This window comes from Tachyglossus aculeatus, chromosome 2 (genome assembly GCF_015852505.1).
Source record: "Tachyglossus aculeatus isolate mTacAcu1 chromosome 2, mTacAcu1.pri, whole genome shotgun sequence".
Classification (NCBI taxonomy): Eukaryota; Metazoa; Chordata; class Mammalia; order Monotremata; family Tachyglossidae; genus Tachyglossus; species Tachyglossus aculeatus.
Window position 1 is genome coordinate 86,906,392 of NC_052067.1, and position 16,046 is coordinate 86,922,437.

Consider the following 16,046-nt stretch of genomic DNA (forward strand, 5'->3'; position numbering starts at 1 on the left):
AGGCACAGAGAAGTGAAGCAACTTGCCCAAAGTCACACAGCAAACAAATGGAGCTGGTTTTAGAGCCCATGACCTTCTGACTCTCAGGCCCATGCTGTATACACTTGGCCGTACTGCTTCACTAGGCCATGTAATTCACTATTTAGGGAATTATTCAATCCATGGCATTTATTAAGTGCTGACTATGCAGAGCACTGTACTAAGCACTTGGGAGAGTACACTACAACTATAGGAGAAGGAGCGTGGCTCAATGGAAAGAGCCCGGGCTTTGGAGTCAGAGGTCATAGGTTCAAATCCTGGCTCCACCAATTGTCAGCTGTGTGACTTTGGGCAAGTCACTTAACTTCTCTGTGCCTCAGTTCCCTCATCTGTAAAATGGGGATTAAGACTGTGAGCCCCATGTGGGACAACCTGATCACCTTGTAACCTCCCCAGCGCTTACAGTGCTTTGCACATAGTAAGCGCTTAGTAAATGCCATTATTATTATTATTATTACAACAAATTTGGTAGATGGGTGACATGTTTTCTGTCTGGGAGCAATCAGTCTTATGGGATGTTAAAGATGAGAGGGAATAAGTTTTTCAAGGGAATGGCTGTAGATGGAGAATAGAAGGGGTCCCAGAACTGAGCCTTGAGGAAGATATTGTGACTTCGTTATTTATTATTCTTTCAAATTGTTTCTTTAATTTGCAGCTCCAGTCAGCAAATTGGGTCTCATCAGAAAGGAGATTGAAAAATTAACAAAGATATAGTTTTGCTCTGGGTAAAAACATGGTACCTCTACACTTGGGATACTATATGTGGTTCTGTTCATTGTTGATGAGAAGGACATATGGAACTGGAGAAAATACAGACAAGGGTAAAAGGACTCTTCAGTCATGAAAGCAAAGGTTTAGAAAGTGGTTCATTCAGTCATATTTATTGAATGCTTACTGTATGCAGAGCAGTGTACTAAACACTTGGGAAAGTGCAATATAACAGACACATTCCTTACTCCCAACAAGTTTACAGTCTGAAGGAAATTATGGATGGTGCAGACAAGGTAAACATCTGCTTTATTGCAGATGGAGATGGGGCATACCAGGACAGATGTGTCTGTGGCGTCACTATGGGTTGGAGACAACTCGACGGCATTAAACAAGACAAGACTAGGATGAAGCCATTCGCTCCCATGGCTTCAACAACCACCTCTTTGCAGATGATACGCAAATAAGCAGCTCCAGTCCTGCTCTCTCTCCCTCTCTCAAGTCTCACATCTCCTCTTTCCTTCAAGACATCTCTACTTGGGTGTCCTCCCATCACATCAAACTTAATATGTCCAAAACAGAGCTCCTTATCTTTGCACCCAAACCCTGTCCTCCCCTGACTTTCCCATCACTGTAAATGGCATCACCATCTTTCCTGCCTCACAAATCCGTAACCTTGGCATTATCCTTGACTCCTCTCTCTCATTCAACCCAATTATTCAGTCCGTCACCAAATCCTGTTGGTCCCACCTTCGCAACATCGCTAAAACCCTCCCTTTCCTCTCCATCCAAACTACTACCATGTTAATACAATCACTCATCCTATCCCACCTGGATTACTGCATCAACCTCCTTGTTGACCTCCCAGCCGCCTGTGTCTCCCCACTTCAGTCCATACTTCAATCTGCTGCCCAGATCACTTTTCTATAAAAACGTTCTGGACATGTTACCCCCGTCCTCAAAAAAACTCCAGTGGTTACCAATCCACCTCCATATCAAATGAAAAAACTCCTCACCATTGGCTTTAAAGCATTCTATCACCTTACCCCCTTCTACCTTACCTAAGTTCTCTCCTTCTACAATCCAGCCTGCACAATTTGCTCCTCTACTGCCAACCTTCTTACTGTGCCTCGATCTTGCCTGTCTCACCACCAAACCCTAGCCTGCATGATAATAATAATAATAATAGTATTTATTAAGCACTTACTATGTGTAAAGCACTGTTCTAAGTGCTGGGGAGGTTACAAGGTGATCAGGTTGTCTCACATGGGGCTCACAGTCTTAATCCCCATTTTACAGATGAGGTAAATGAGGCACAGAGAAGTTAAGTGACTTGCCCAAAGTCACACAGCTGACAATTGGCAGAGCCAGGGTTTGAACCCATGACCTCTGACTCCAAAGCCTGTCCTCTTTCCACTGAGCTACACTGCTTCTCTAAGTACTGCCTCTAGTCTGGAACACCCTCTTTCCTCAAATCTGACAGACAATTACTCTGCCCTTCTTCAAAGCCTTATTCAAGGCACATTTCCTCTGAGGCCTTCCCAGGCTAAGCCCCACTTTTCCTCATATCCCACTCCCTTCTGCTTTGCCCTGAGTTGCTCGCTTTGCTCTCCCCACACTTCCCAGCCCTACAGCACTTATGTACATAACTGTAATTTTATTTATTTCTGTTGATATCTGTCTCCCCCACTGTAGGCTGTAAACTCACTGTGGGCAGGGAATGTGTCTGTTTATTGTTGTATTGTATTCTGCCAAATGCTTAGTACATTGCTCTGTACACAGTAAACTCTCAGTAAATTTGATTTAATGAATATGTTCCCTGCCCACAAGGAGTTTACAGTTCAGAGGGGGAGATGGGCATTAAGATGTTATGGATTTGTATGTACTGTGGGGCTGAGGGTTGGTTGGATAAAGGATACAAATTCAAATGCAGCAGACATGCAGAAAGAAGTGGAAGAGGAAATGAGGGCTTAGTTGGGGATACCCATAAAAATTTGAATGTGGGAGGGTCCAAATGAAGACAGGAAATGTTTCTTCAGGCAGCAGGTGAATGCATGGAATTTGTTCCTTCAGGAAAATGTGCAGACTGAAAAATGAGTAGCTTCATGAGGGTTAATGAGAGAAAACACAAGTCAGTAGAGGGAAAGTGGGGATGTTAGCTGATTCATCCGTAACAAGGAGAATGGGTGTTAAGTCAAGTCTCTATCCTTTTGGATAGAGATAGTTTCTACCAACTGTATTGTGGTCGCTGAAGGGTTTAGTAGAGTGCTGTACTCAGAAAATACCACTGATTAATTGATCAAACATTACTGCTTTGCCTGCAGACATTTTATCTCTGCCAAGACAAACTGGTGGGGTTTTTTTTTATAGCACTTATTAAGTGCTTACTATGTGCAAAGCACTGTTCTAAGTGCTGAATAATAATGGAATTTGTTAAGTGCTTATTATGTGCCAAGCACTTGTTAGGTGTTTATTATGCGCCAAGCACAGTTCTAAGCACTGGGGAAGATACATGGTAATCAGGTTGTCCCACTTGGAGTTCACAGTCTTCATCCCCATTTTACAGATGAGGGAACTGAGGCCCAGAGAAGTGAAGTGACTTGCCCAAAGTCACACAGCTACCAGTGTTGGAGCCAGGATTAGAACTCATAACCTCTGACTCCCAAGTCCTGGCTCTGGGTCATATCTGATAGACAACGTGCCTTAAGAAAATAAGACTAACTTGGGTACTGTTACTGTGCTAATGTTCTCTGTCTTGGGTTTTTTTTTTTGTGGTTTTGGTTTTTTTTTTATGTTTAAGTGCTTACAGTGTGATAGTTACTTTACTAAGTGATGGGGTAGATGCTAGCTAATCAGGTTGGACACAGTCCAAGTCCCATATGGGGCTCACAGTATTAATACCCATCTTACAGATGGGGTCATTGAGGCACAGTGAAGTAAAATGACTTGCCTGAGGTCACAAGGCAGACAAGTGGTGGAGCATGGCTCAGTTCTGTTTTCATCCTGCTAGGTCTGGACACGGGCTGTGTTGACAGGTGATCCTACATGTTGAGATTGGAAGAAATGAAATCTACAGCTGTGCCTTTGGTTACCTCTGTCAAGTAAATGGGATAAAATTGTACTTTGGGGCCCTTGAGAAAAAGAAATAATACCATATTTTTCTTTGCTAAAAATCACTGTTGGGAGAATCATATAAAAAGTTTAGGGAGAATATTAGTCATTTTCCAGTTCTTTTTTAATATTGGAATTGACTTTATTTCTTTGTCCTCCTATATCTTCTACATTTTCTTTGCTCTTGGCAGAAAGAACTTTGCATATGTGGTTTTACTTTAATATAAAGTGATAGATTGCATTGTGCAGGATTACTAAATTTAGGTAGTACCGATTTTGTGGTGGATGAGCTTATTTTGTATCAGACCTTTTCTGTAATGACAAAGATCCTTACTTAATGAAAGTATAACTTCTTCACCTAGGTAATTTTATTTCTTACAAAAGCCATAGACTAAATAATAGAATCATGGGTATTTAATAATAATAATAATTATGGTATTTAAGTGCTTACTATGTGCCAAGCACTTTTCTAAGCACTGGGAAAGATACAAAGTAATCAGGTTGTCCCTTGTGGGGCTCATACTGTTGATCCCCACTTTACAGTTGAGATAACTGAGGCACAGAGAAGTTAAGCTGAGAACTTACTGGGTGCTGAGCACTGTACTAAGTGCCTGCACTTTTCTGGGAGAAGAACAGTGTTGGTGGCTGCTTTTGTAGGTACCACTCTCACTGTCAGGGGTGACTCTAATATCCCTAACTTTTGTCCCCTCTGCATCCCTAACTCGCTGGTGACGGTTCACCTATGACCATATCCAATTTTTCTCGTCAACCGACAGGTAATTTGGGCATTCATGGGAACACATGCTTTCTGTTGGTTGATAAATTCACTTTTAAAAAGCAGCATGGCCTAGTGGAAATAGCATGGGCCTGGGAATCAGATAACCTAAGTTATAATTCTGGCTCTACCAGTTGCCTTCTGTGTGACCTTGAACAAAAAGCCACTTAATTTCCCTATGCCCCAGTTTCTTCTTCTGTAAAAAAGTGGGGATGATTAATGTTTGTCTCCCCCTGTAGATTGTAAGCTTGTTGTGGCCAGGGAATGTCACTTTAGTGTTATTTTGTGCTCTCCCAAATGCTTAGTACAGTGCTGTACCCATGGTAAGTTCTCAATACGGTTGAATGAATGGAATGCCTGTTCTCTCTCCTACTTATTCGTTCACTCATTCAATCATATTTATTGAGCACTTAGTGTGTGCAGAACACTGTACTAAGTGCTTGGGAAGTACAAGTCGGCAACATATAGAGACGGTCACTACCCAACAATGGGCTCAAACTTAGACTGTGAGCTCCATGTGGGACAAGGACGGTGTGTGACCTGAATACTCGTATATACCCTAGGGTTTATTACAGTGTTTGACACTTAGGTAGTGCTTAATAAATACCGTAATTTTGTGGTTTTAAAAATTGAGTTAAGGGAGAAAACAATTTGGTTAACCAATCATGGCCACTTCCTGCCCTGCTGAAATGCAGAATGCTGTTGTATTAGGCATTTTGAATGTAAGCAGTTGCATTATGTGCTTGTGTGTCTAGGTTTGCTAAATCTCTTCATCATGGGATAAAGTGATGAAGCTGGATTTAGTTCTGTGAGCATCATCATGACCCATAACCTGAATAGTTTGAGAGTGTATTTTTTCGGGGGAGGAAAGAGGTAGAAAAGTTTGGAGATTATTTGCTCAGGGATTAAGATGATGATGATGATTGGAGTTAGTGTTTATTTTTGCTCCTGGTAACTCCTAGAATAGCTTTAAAAAACAAACATTAAAATAAAAAGCTACTTCAAAAAAAAACCCAACAGAAAAATTCCCTTGTTCTCATCAAATGGACTTTTCTTAGTCTTTGTGTTTTCCCAGACAAACTGTTCTCCTGTGGATTTGTTGAACAGATAACAGGAAAACAGAGTTGACTGTTTGACCCTTGTGGATTTTCTTACAGAGGGATGAAATGAAATTGGAACTAAAGTCCGGGTTTTCCACCGAGCCTGCCCTTCTCCAGCAGCGTCCAGCGTCGAGTTTTGGGTGGGGTCTGTCTTGTTCATTAAGCTTTTCCTACAGACCGCTGGATTTCCGTCAGTTTGCCACAGTCCTGTAATGACAGGGGACCACAGAGAGCTGGCTCCATGCACAAAATAAAAGCTCCGTACGTATCTTGTGGGGTGTGGGAGGCTGTGTGTGTTGGGGAGTTTCTTAAGAAATTACAGTGTGGTAGCTGTGTTTTATTTTGGGAGGAAATAAATTTTGTGTGAGATTGTCTTGCACGGAGGTTTTGTAATTTGTAGAATAGAACCAGGAAAAATTGACCTAGTAAGATAACCGTCTGGCAAGGGGGTTGGGCAAAGATTAGGGGTGGCACAAGTTTATTTAAGCAGTTTGATGTTTTATCTTAGTTTGTAAGGGATACAATCTTGCTGGAAGTCAAAGTTCAGTGAAATGCCACCTGTTTGTGTGTTCAGTCTCAAAATTTTGGTAGAATTTTCAATTCATCTTCCTTCAGTGTAATAAATGGGCTTTTAAGTGATTGTGTTCAGACTCAAGATTGAAGGAGAATTTTAAACTTTCTTCATTCGATGATTTATAGCTCAGTTAGAGAAGCATTGAATCCGGTCAACTTTATATGCTCAGTTTTCTGGTTGTTTATGACGATGTCAGAACCAGGTTAAGTACAATATCTCACTGTGTATGTTAAAGAGCAGCATAATGTGCAGTATGTATTGAGCTTTTTAAGACTCTTTTAGGGCTCTTTTTGCTTGACAAAATGAAAGCATCCTTCTCTGGATAATGGTATTTTAAAAACCTCACAAAAGCAGCTATCCAAGAGACTCTTCATTGAAACAGAAACAGAATGAAGAATTTTGATCAGTGGCTATTATCAATAACCAGATGTGGCTTGATAAAGTTGCTACACAAGTAGCAACTGGTGAAATAATAGTTTTATGACTGCACCCTAATATACTGGTACTTTGAAGAAATGTAACTATTCATACTGCTTTCTATCTTCTGTTGTATTTCAATGAAAGAAAGCTCTATTTCTGTCCTTTAGCTGCTTCCTACAGCTTGTTTACGGATTCTGGCAGTATAACAGTGTACTGTAATGTAGCCTCATCCTATCCAAACTGAAAACAGTACTGCTGTAATTTACCTATTTACCCTGATACTATGAAACTGTACATTGTTCTCACAGCAGGAATCTCTTCTCTATCATCAAAGCATTTAGTGTGACTGCACCTTTTTTCCAGTATTTATGCAGCTGAAAATTTATCCCTTTAAATTACTGATAAGTCTAGGGTGGGGTCTGGACAAATGATATCATCACTGAGCAGATTGGAGAACAAGGGGGGAAAAATTCTTTATAGTACAGTCAGTTCCCTAGCGTGGGAATTGTGGTGTTAGGCAGTGTTCTGCACCTAGTAAGTGATCAATAAATTCGATGGATTGATTACAAATTTTGCATTATTGCAGAAATCACATTATAGTACACAGAGTTCTTCCAGCGCTTAGAACAGTGCTTTTCACATAGTAAGCACTTAATAAATGGCATCATTATTATTATTAAAATGTATTTCACCTTGCTTTTTGATAATAATAATTGATAATTGTGGTATATAAGCATTTACTTTGTACTAAGCACTGGGGTAGATACAAGTAATCAGGTTGAGTACAGTCCCTGACCCACCTGGGGCTCAGAGTCCCAATTTTACAGATGAGGTAACTGAGACAAGGAGAAGTTAAGTGACTTGCTGAAGGTCACAAAGGACCAAAGTGGTGGAACTGGGAACAGCAGGTCTTCTAACTACCAGGCCCATGCCATAACCATTAGGCTGTGCCGCTTTTTGGCTAGAATGTGGTTAGAAAGTTAGGGAATGTAGTTCTAACAACAGGCCTCTGCCTAGGGTATGGATTCTCCCATCGTAAGCAATGGATGAGCCTTGGTCCACTTGTGAAGATTTTGGTATTGAGACCAGCATGAAGGAATTAATTACAGTACTAATGTTTTCTCTCAGAACTTCTCCCCATCTCAGGTCATGAACAGGCAAGGGGGGAGGCAAAGCTGCAGAATATTGACAAGTGTATTTGGAAATTTACTATGCAGAATTCATTTATTGACTACCGCTTACTGCTGTAGTGCTAAAGACCTGCAGATGGCTATCAGGACAGCCGCCTCGGTAAACCCTGTGGTCTTTATTGCCCAGATTAGACAGCTAGACTCAGGATGTCTAGTGGCTCTTCATCATCACTGGTGACTTTGCTCCAGCCCAGACATCTGCCTGCTTTCATCTCTTTCCCTTTTGCTCCCCCAGCCCTCTTCAAGGTGTGATGTTGGTTGTCTTAGTGATCGAGGTTTGTTTCCATTAGGCATTTTCTATAGAACACTCTTGCAGAATTTGGGAAGGGCCTTTCAGCAACATGCGTCTGTCCACAGAGAACAGGTGTGGAGTAGGAGCAAATGATTGTGTACTTGCATGCTGGGCCTGTCAAGTGTGTGAACTGGAGTGTGTTTTCTTAAATGTAGAGTTTGTCAAGGTTATAACCCACAAAGTTATTTTCTTCCCGCACCAGGTTGTATCCACACACATGCACATTGTTAGAAGAACATTCTTGTAGTTCCCCATGACCTGTCTAGCCGAGGCTTGTAATGAGGGCAAGCAATTTGGCAGAATTGACCCTACAGTGAATAAATGGTGCTGGTGATGGGAAATTAGCATAGCACTGGATCAGTAAGTAGTGTGGCCTGGTGGAAAGAGGCCACACTACTTCCAACTGGGTCAACTGAGAGTTGTAGAACCTTGGTTGTAATCCAGGCTCTGCCACTTGTCTGGTGTGGGACCTCAGGATAGTTACTTAACTTCTCTGTGCCTTAGTTTCCTCATCTGTAAAATGGGGATTAAATCCTACTGTCTCCTACTTAGACTGTAAGCCCCCATGTGGGACAGGGACCGTATCCAGTCTACCTTTTAACCTACCCCAGGATGTAATGCAGTACTTGGCACATAGTGCTTAACAAGTACCATAATTATTTTCGTAATTTAATAAGGTAGGTATTAGGTTGAAGCAGAAAACACTAAGTTCATTTGATTTCCCGAGTGTAAAAGCCCTATTTGAGTCTCCCAATGATTTCCTTCAGAGTGTGTCTCCGCTGGATATGAGCTGCTTAATGACAAGAGTCATGGCTGGTAATGCTGTCAAACTATCCTGAGGGCAGAGCACAGTACTCTGTATACAGATCTTCGGTAAATTCCTATAATTGCTTAATTTGTCCCCCAAAATTTGTGGATGTTTCCAGGCTCTGAAATGTAATAATTGTAACAGTTTTTGTTTGCTGTATTTAGAAATCTCAACCATTATATTACAGCCAAGTGAAGTGTAAACTAATCTTATTGATTGGGAAGTGAAGTATTGGCTAATCCTAGGGAGAAAGTCTGGGTCTTTGAGACACTTGAAAGTATTTATGATCCCCAAGAAGAATGACTTAAACCAATTTAATGACTACTCCTGGGGTCCTTATTTTCCTCTGAGTTTTTAACAAGAAGCAGAGTTGCCTAGTGGAAAGAGCACAGGCCTGTCAGTCAGAAGTCCAGGGTTCTAATCCCAGTTCTGCCACTTTGCCATGTAAGCAAGTCACTTAGCTTCTCTGGGCCTCAGCTACCTCATTCGTAAAATGGGGAGTAAGACTGTGAGCCCCATGTGGATCAGGGACCCTGCCCAACCTGATTGCCTGGTATCTGCAATGCCTGGCACAGAGTAAGTGCTTAATACCATAAAAAAAAGTAAAATGGGATATTCATTCCAACTTGGTCCTAGGGTTTTCTGTTTTGTCAAACAGTTGTGTTTATTGAGCGCTTACTGTGTGCAGAGTACTATACTAAGCAGCTGGGAGAGTACAGCACAACAATATAACAGCCACATTCCCTGTCCACAGTGAGTTACTCTCCCACAAAGATTGGGGGAGTTGCTGCAATCACCCCTGACATTGGGAGAATGATGACGGAAAGAGTGTTCTTAAGGCGTCCTCTGGTGATTAGCTGCCAGTGTGGCATTTAGCACTCTGAAACTTTGCCCTTTCACCAAAGTCTAACTTGGCTCACCAGAGGATGTGCCTGGTGACCCTTTATTTTGCCACATGGAAAGGACTTTACCATCCACAGCATCATCTTTGAAAAACAAGAAACAGCTGGTGTAGCGGAAAGAGCACAGATCCGGGAGTTGGAGGACCTGGGTTCTAATCCCACCCCACCAACTGTCTGCTTTGTGATTTGGGCATATTACTTACTTACAGTCACCTCATCTGGAAAATGTGGGTTAAGACCATGTCCCATGTGGGAAAGGGACTGTGTCCAAGCTGCTTATCTTGTATCTACCCAAGTACCTGCTCGCCTTACTACCTTGGACGTTTTGTAGTAACCAGCAATAAAACACCAGGCATACTTTATGCATTCATTCATTTGGAAGAAACAGTATTCTTTGACCCTGGAGTCCTGAGATTTATTACCGTACAGGATACAGACCTAGCCAAGAAGGGTCTCTGGAGGTTGTAGAGTTTAATTAAATGTTATCGATTGGCCGAGGTATTTGTGCTTATCCACAGTGAAGTGTCTTAAGCCAGCAGAGAAGAGGATTTAGCACTGTGAGATCAATTCAGACTCCAGCCCTTGTGAACTTGTCAAGGGTGGGGAATGGATTGTCTATGACAGCCTTTTGTCACATGACTTTTCAAATTTCAGCACAGCATCCTGTACACTTAGCCTGAGCAGCTAACTTTGGGTTTGTTCTGAGCTTGTTGAAGCAGCAGCCTGGCCACTCTCGGTAGTGCTGGTTTATCGCAGTGCGTGGTATGAGATTTGCATCAACTTGGTACTAAATTCAGTTGGCTGGCATTCAGATTTCACTATTGGAAGCAGTGTGACCTAATGGAAAGAACACAGGCCTGGGAGTCAGAGGACCTGGGTTCTGATGCTGGTTTCTCTGCTTAGGCAAGTCACTTAACTTCTCTGGACTTGTTACCTCATCTGTAAAGTGGGGAATAAGACCGTGAGCCCTGTGCGGGACATGCACTCTATCAAATTTGATTATCTACCCCAGCGTTTAGTATAGTGCCTGGCACATAGTAAGTGCTTAAAAATAAATCAGCATTGATATCAAATTGTGGCCCTGGCAGTTGGACTGTCATTGCTGGATGACACTAGCTTTCTAGGGCAAGATTGAGGCCCAGTTCTGCCTGCCTCTGACATGATGCCTTTTTCTGGACCCAGCAGAGATGTGAGGGAGCTTCTTGACTGACTGACCCACCATCTGTCTGCCCATCCTTCTTTAAGAGGGGTTCACCATGTCTTCGTGTCTTCTGTGAGTGTAAAACTTTGGGCCATCTTTTGGACTAAGTAATCTTCAATTATATTTGTGAAGGTTCATGTTCTCCCTGTTAGGGCCTAGTCTATTTGAGCATATTGCTGTTGATGGGATTCCTGCTTGAGTTTGTTTTCTCGAAACTGGATATGGCCTTTCTAGGTGTGGGGGTAATCAAATTAGTCATATTTATTGAGAACTTACTTTGTGCAGAGCTCTACTAAGCACTTGGGAGAGTACAATACAACAGAATTAGCAGACATGTTCCCTGCCCATAATGAGGCAATCCCTCTTGACTGTAAAATCATCGTATGCAGGAAATGTGTCTGTACTCTCCCAAGTGCTTAATACTGTGCTCTAAACACAGTAAGCATTCAATAAGTACGATTGATTGAAGGCAGCCCTCAGCCTTGCTTTAGGGAAATGGGTCAATTGCAGCAAAAAAGGAGCTGGCTTTAGCAACTGGGTTGCCTTGGTGAGTCTGCAGCTGGATGGACTCTTACCATCAACTACCACAAATTAGCTTGCTGGGAATCATCTGAATAGCTTGCTGGGATATTCACCATCACTTCAAACTGTCTTGCCATTGGTAACCATAAAAAAAAAAAGCTCATCCCACATCAAAGATTTGTGTCCCTACAGGGAACATGGCCTGGTACTGAGGGGGTGTGGCTTTTCAATCCCTAAAGAGACATCATAGTCCTGTTCCTTTCACATCTGGAACAAGGAAGTAGTGCTGGCAGGAAGCATGACATCATCCTGGTGTTGTCCCCACAAGCTTTTACTCCTCCTCTCTCTTGCCTGCTCTAAAGCTTTTGAAAGTGGTCAAAAGTACTGAACAAAAAATCTTAAATTACTAGATCGTCTTACACTTCAGGGCAGTTTCACACATCTTGCCATTAAAAAGAGATGGATGAACACATCCACAGTGACTTGGGATCAAGTTAAGGAAGAGAAGGTTGGTTATAGATCTGTTGGAAAACCTGCTTTTGTGTATCTGCCGAAGCCCTGCTGCAATAGCATTCATTTACTCAATTGTATTTATTGAGTGCTTACTGTGTGCAAAGCACTGTACCAGGAGCTTGGGAGAGTACAATATAACAGACAGACATGAGGCAGCGATGTGTGGGCCATGGGAGTTTTGTGGAGTAAGCTCAGGTGTGATGTCATAGCACCCTGTGGGCCAAAGTAACTGGTCCGGAGCCATACTTGGTCAGAATACGAGGGTTTGGGATTTTCTGTGAATTTCTGTCTTTATAGAGAAGCAGCGTGGCTCAGTGGAAAGAGCCCGGGCTTTGGAGTCGGAGGTCATGGGTTCAAGCCCCGGCTCCACCAAGTGTCAGCTGTGTGACTTTGGGCGAGTCACTTCACTTCTCTGTGCCTCAGTTCCCTCATCTGTAAAATGGGGATTAAAACTGTGAGCCCCCCCGTTGGACAACCTGATAACCTTGTAACCTCCCCAGTGTTTTGAACAGTGCTTTGCACATAGTAAGCACTTAATAAATGCCATCATCATCATCATTATTATTATTATTATTATCACTGAGTTCTTCTGAGACTATTGTTGATTTCAGTTACTGTCATCTCAGGCAGGATATCTGGTACAATGTAGTGTTCTTTTTCATAAATTTACATTTCACCTCTCTGAACCCAGGCACTTTTTTCTTTTTGTAATTTGTTAGTATTTGAGTGTAGATCTTTTAAATTCTCTGTATGTCCTTAAAGCAAGATCTTTGCCCCTGTGAAAGGGCTAGGACATGTAGGCTCATAAGTGTATTTTCATGATTATAAAGGCAGATTTGGTCTTCCTGGAATTGCCCAGAATTTAGGCTGAAGTGGTGGTTTTGTGCAAGGAATCTAGCCTCAAATAACTCAAACACCCTAGTGCCATTAACCCAATAGCCATTCTTCACAGTTGGGTTTCCAATTATATTTCCTAACCTCAGCACTTGGGCATATATGTATGTTTTATTTAGATTTCATGTGTGTATTCAGCTATTCTGCTACTTCATACTGATACACTTGAACTCCTTCCTGTTAAGGCACTCAAATAATGTTTTTTTTGTCTCATGTTCAGCGGTAAACTCCATGTGAGTAGATGTTCTTGTCTCCTAAGTGTGGAGTACAGAGCACTGTATCCAATGAATCAGTTGCATTTATTGAGTGCTTACTGTGTGCAGAACACTGTATTGAGTGTATTGAGTGCTTAGAAGGGTATACTATTACAGAGTTGGTGGACAGGTTCCCTGCCCAGAAAAAGCTGGTTGCCATCACTTCATCCTAGCTTGTGCCCCATCTCAGGGCTATGTGCTCCCATGGAGACAAGCTGAATTAGTTTGTTTCGTTGCAGTGTTTTCACCATATTGTCTCAGGTTTCTGTCTAGATAATTTTCTCTGGATCAAATTGGTAATGAAAAGAACTCTGACACCTTTCTCAAGTGCTTCAGCGAGCTTCTGGTGTCTTTGTAAGGTACCTGTAAAGTGGTACATTACACCACTTCCTTGTTTGAATCATTGGATTGTGGCCATTATATATAGAGTTTGGAACAGGTCATGTTGGTGGATGCTCATTGGTCTGGGGAAGAGATTTAAGGAGTGGAACCACCTGCTGGAGTGAAGGTACTGCTCACAAGTGGATCCTATTTCCCTTTTCCCTCCTGCCTCCCTCCGCTCCTTCGCCGCTAATCTCCTCACCGTACCTCGTTCTCACCTGTCCCGCCATCGACCCCCGGCCCACGTCATCCCCCGGGCCTGGAATGCCCTCCCTCTGCCCATCTGCCAAGCTAGCTCTCTTCCTCCCTTCAAGGCCCTACTGAGAGCTCACCCCCTCCAGGAGGCCTTCCCAGACTGAGCCCCTTCCTTCCTCTCCCCCTTGTCCCCCTCTCCATCCCCCCATCTTACCTCCTTCCCTTCCCCACAGCACCTGTATATATGTATATATGCTTGTACATATTTTTTTAACTCTATTTATTTATTTATTTATTTTATTTGTACATATCTATTCTATTTATTTTATTTTGTTAGTATGTTTGGTTTTGTTCTCTGTCTCCCCCTTTTAGGCTGTGAGCCCACTGTTGGGTAGGGACTGTCTCTATATGTTGCCAATTTGTACTTCCCAAGCGCTTAGTACAGTGCTCTGCACATAGTAAGCGCTCAATAAATACGATTGATGATGATGATGGTGATAGAATGTTCATGCCCATTATTGTGGTGGTTGATGATCTCAGGTGGACTATCTTCTGATTACTTGCAGAAAGAGCTTCAGTTTCTGGGATTGGGCCAGCTATTTGGGGGGGGGGGGTTTCCACACCTCGATTAGAACTCTTGACTTAATCCCTAATGAAAGGGACACACATCTTTATGACAAATAAGAATTTTAGCTTTTGCTGTAAACCATAAATTCTGCCTCCATTATAAGGTTATCACAAACTTGACCTCATCCCTGTGCCTGATGGACCCCAACCTTAAAAGAATTTAGAGTACTCATCATTTGGGAGCTGTCAGAAGAGAAGCATATGGATCTTTTAATAAATAATTCATCACGGGTAGCTGTCTCTGTTGAAAATATGTAAAAGTCAAGCATGTTGAAGTTGGGGGAAACATGCATTTTTTTAACCTTCTGTTCTCAGAGTTCTGCATTCAGTTAGCATGTGTGTATCTGAACATCAATATGCCACCATTTCAATCATGTACACAGCCTCCCTTAGAGTACTTAGCAATAAAGCTCTGCATCTAAATTTGCTCTTAAATTTGAAGTTATCACTGGTGAGACATTCACCATTAATATGAAAAAATATGTTGAAATGGTAAAAACTGGGTGATTTACATTTTACATCCCCTACAAAATATTTGACTCTTTGCCAAATTACTCTCCAGGCAAAAATCAGATCATACCTATCGTGTATAAATCACCTGTTGGTATTAGGAATAGATAAATTCCCTTGTTTCATACCTCAACATGTTCTTCAATCTGTGTTCCTCATGAAAATGCTTATTCGTTTACTTTATTCCTGGGAAGTAAACTTGAGAACAGTGATTTTTTTAAGAAGTTGGGAATTGCAGTACTTTCACTCTCTCTGCATAAAAATCAATCACTTGGATTCTGGGGTGCCGTGACAGAGTTGGAGATTAGAGAAAACCACATAATGGATTGAGGAGGTGTTGAAGCTGGGTTTCCTGGATAGAACATGGGCCTGGGAGTCAGAAAGACCTGGGTTCTACTTCTGACTCTGCCACTTGTCTCCTGTGTGACCTTGGGCAAGTCACTTAACTTCTCTGTGCGTCAGTTACCTCATCTGTAAAATGGGAAGTAAGACTATGAGCCCCATGGACTATGTCCAACCTGATTGGCTTGTATTTACCCCTTCGTGGCTCAGTGGAAAGAGCACGGGCTTGGGAGTCAGAGGTCATGGGTTCAAATTCCGGCTCCATTGCTTGTCAGCTGTGTGACTTTGGGCAAGTCACTTAACTACTGTGCCTCAGTTACCTCATTTGTAAAATGGGGATTAAGATTGTGAGCCCCACATGGGACAACCTGATCACTTGTATCCTCCCCGGCGCTTAGAACAGTGCTTTGCACGTAGTAAGCACTTAACAAATACCAAAATTATTATTGTTATTGGAACCCTGTAAGAACTTAAACACCGTTAAAAAGAAACCAAAACAAAAAAACTCTGCCACTGTGAACCAGAGCAAAAATGATTTCCAGTAACAAAACCACCCAACCAGTCCCAATCTTTTCTTGATCGAAATTTCTGCATGGCTGATTGCCCAGCGATGCATGCTTTTCTGTTGGTGCCGCTCCAATAATCTACATAAATGAAGCTTGCTTACATGGTAATTGTGTTGTAGCCA

At 42.2% G+C, this 16,046-nt stretch overlaps 1 protein-coding gene across 30 annotated transcripts in view; it reads left to right on the forward strand.

Moving 5' to 3' along the window:
* Positions 1 to 16,046, forward strand: part of EPB41L2 (erythrocyte membrane protein band 4.1 like 2) — a 242,657-nt gene that overhangs the window by 100,671 nt on the left and 125,940 nt on the right. Inside the window, exon 1 of one of the 30 annotated variants that reach the window (XM_038766035.1) lies at positions 5,832 to 5,994. The exons of the other annotated variants lie outside the window; for them this stretch is intronic. The gene's annotated coding sequence lies outside the window, so the exon portion shown is untranslated. Of the gene's footprint in view, positions 1 to 5,831; positions 5,995 to 16,046 lie in introns of those variants that run through there. 30 annotated transcript variants of the gene reach the window in all.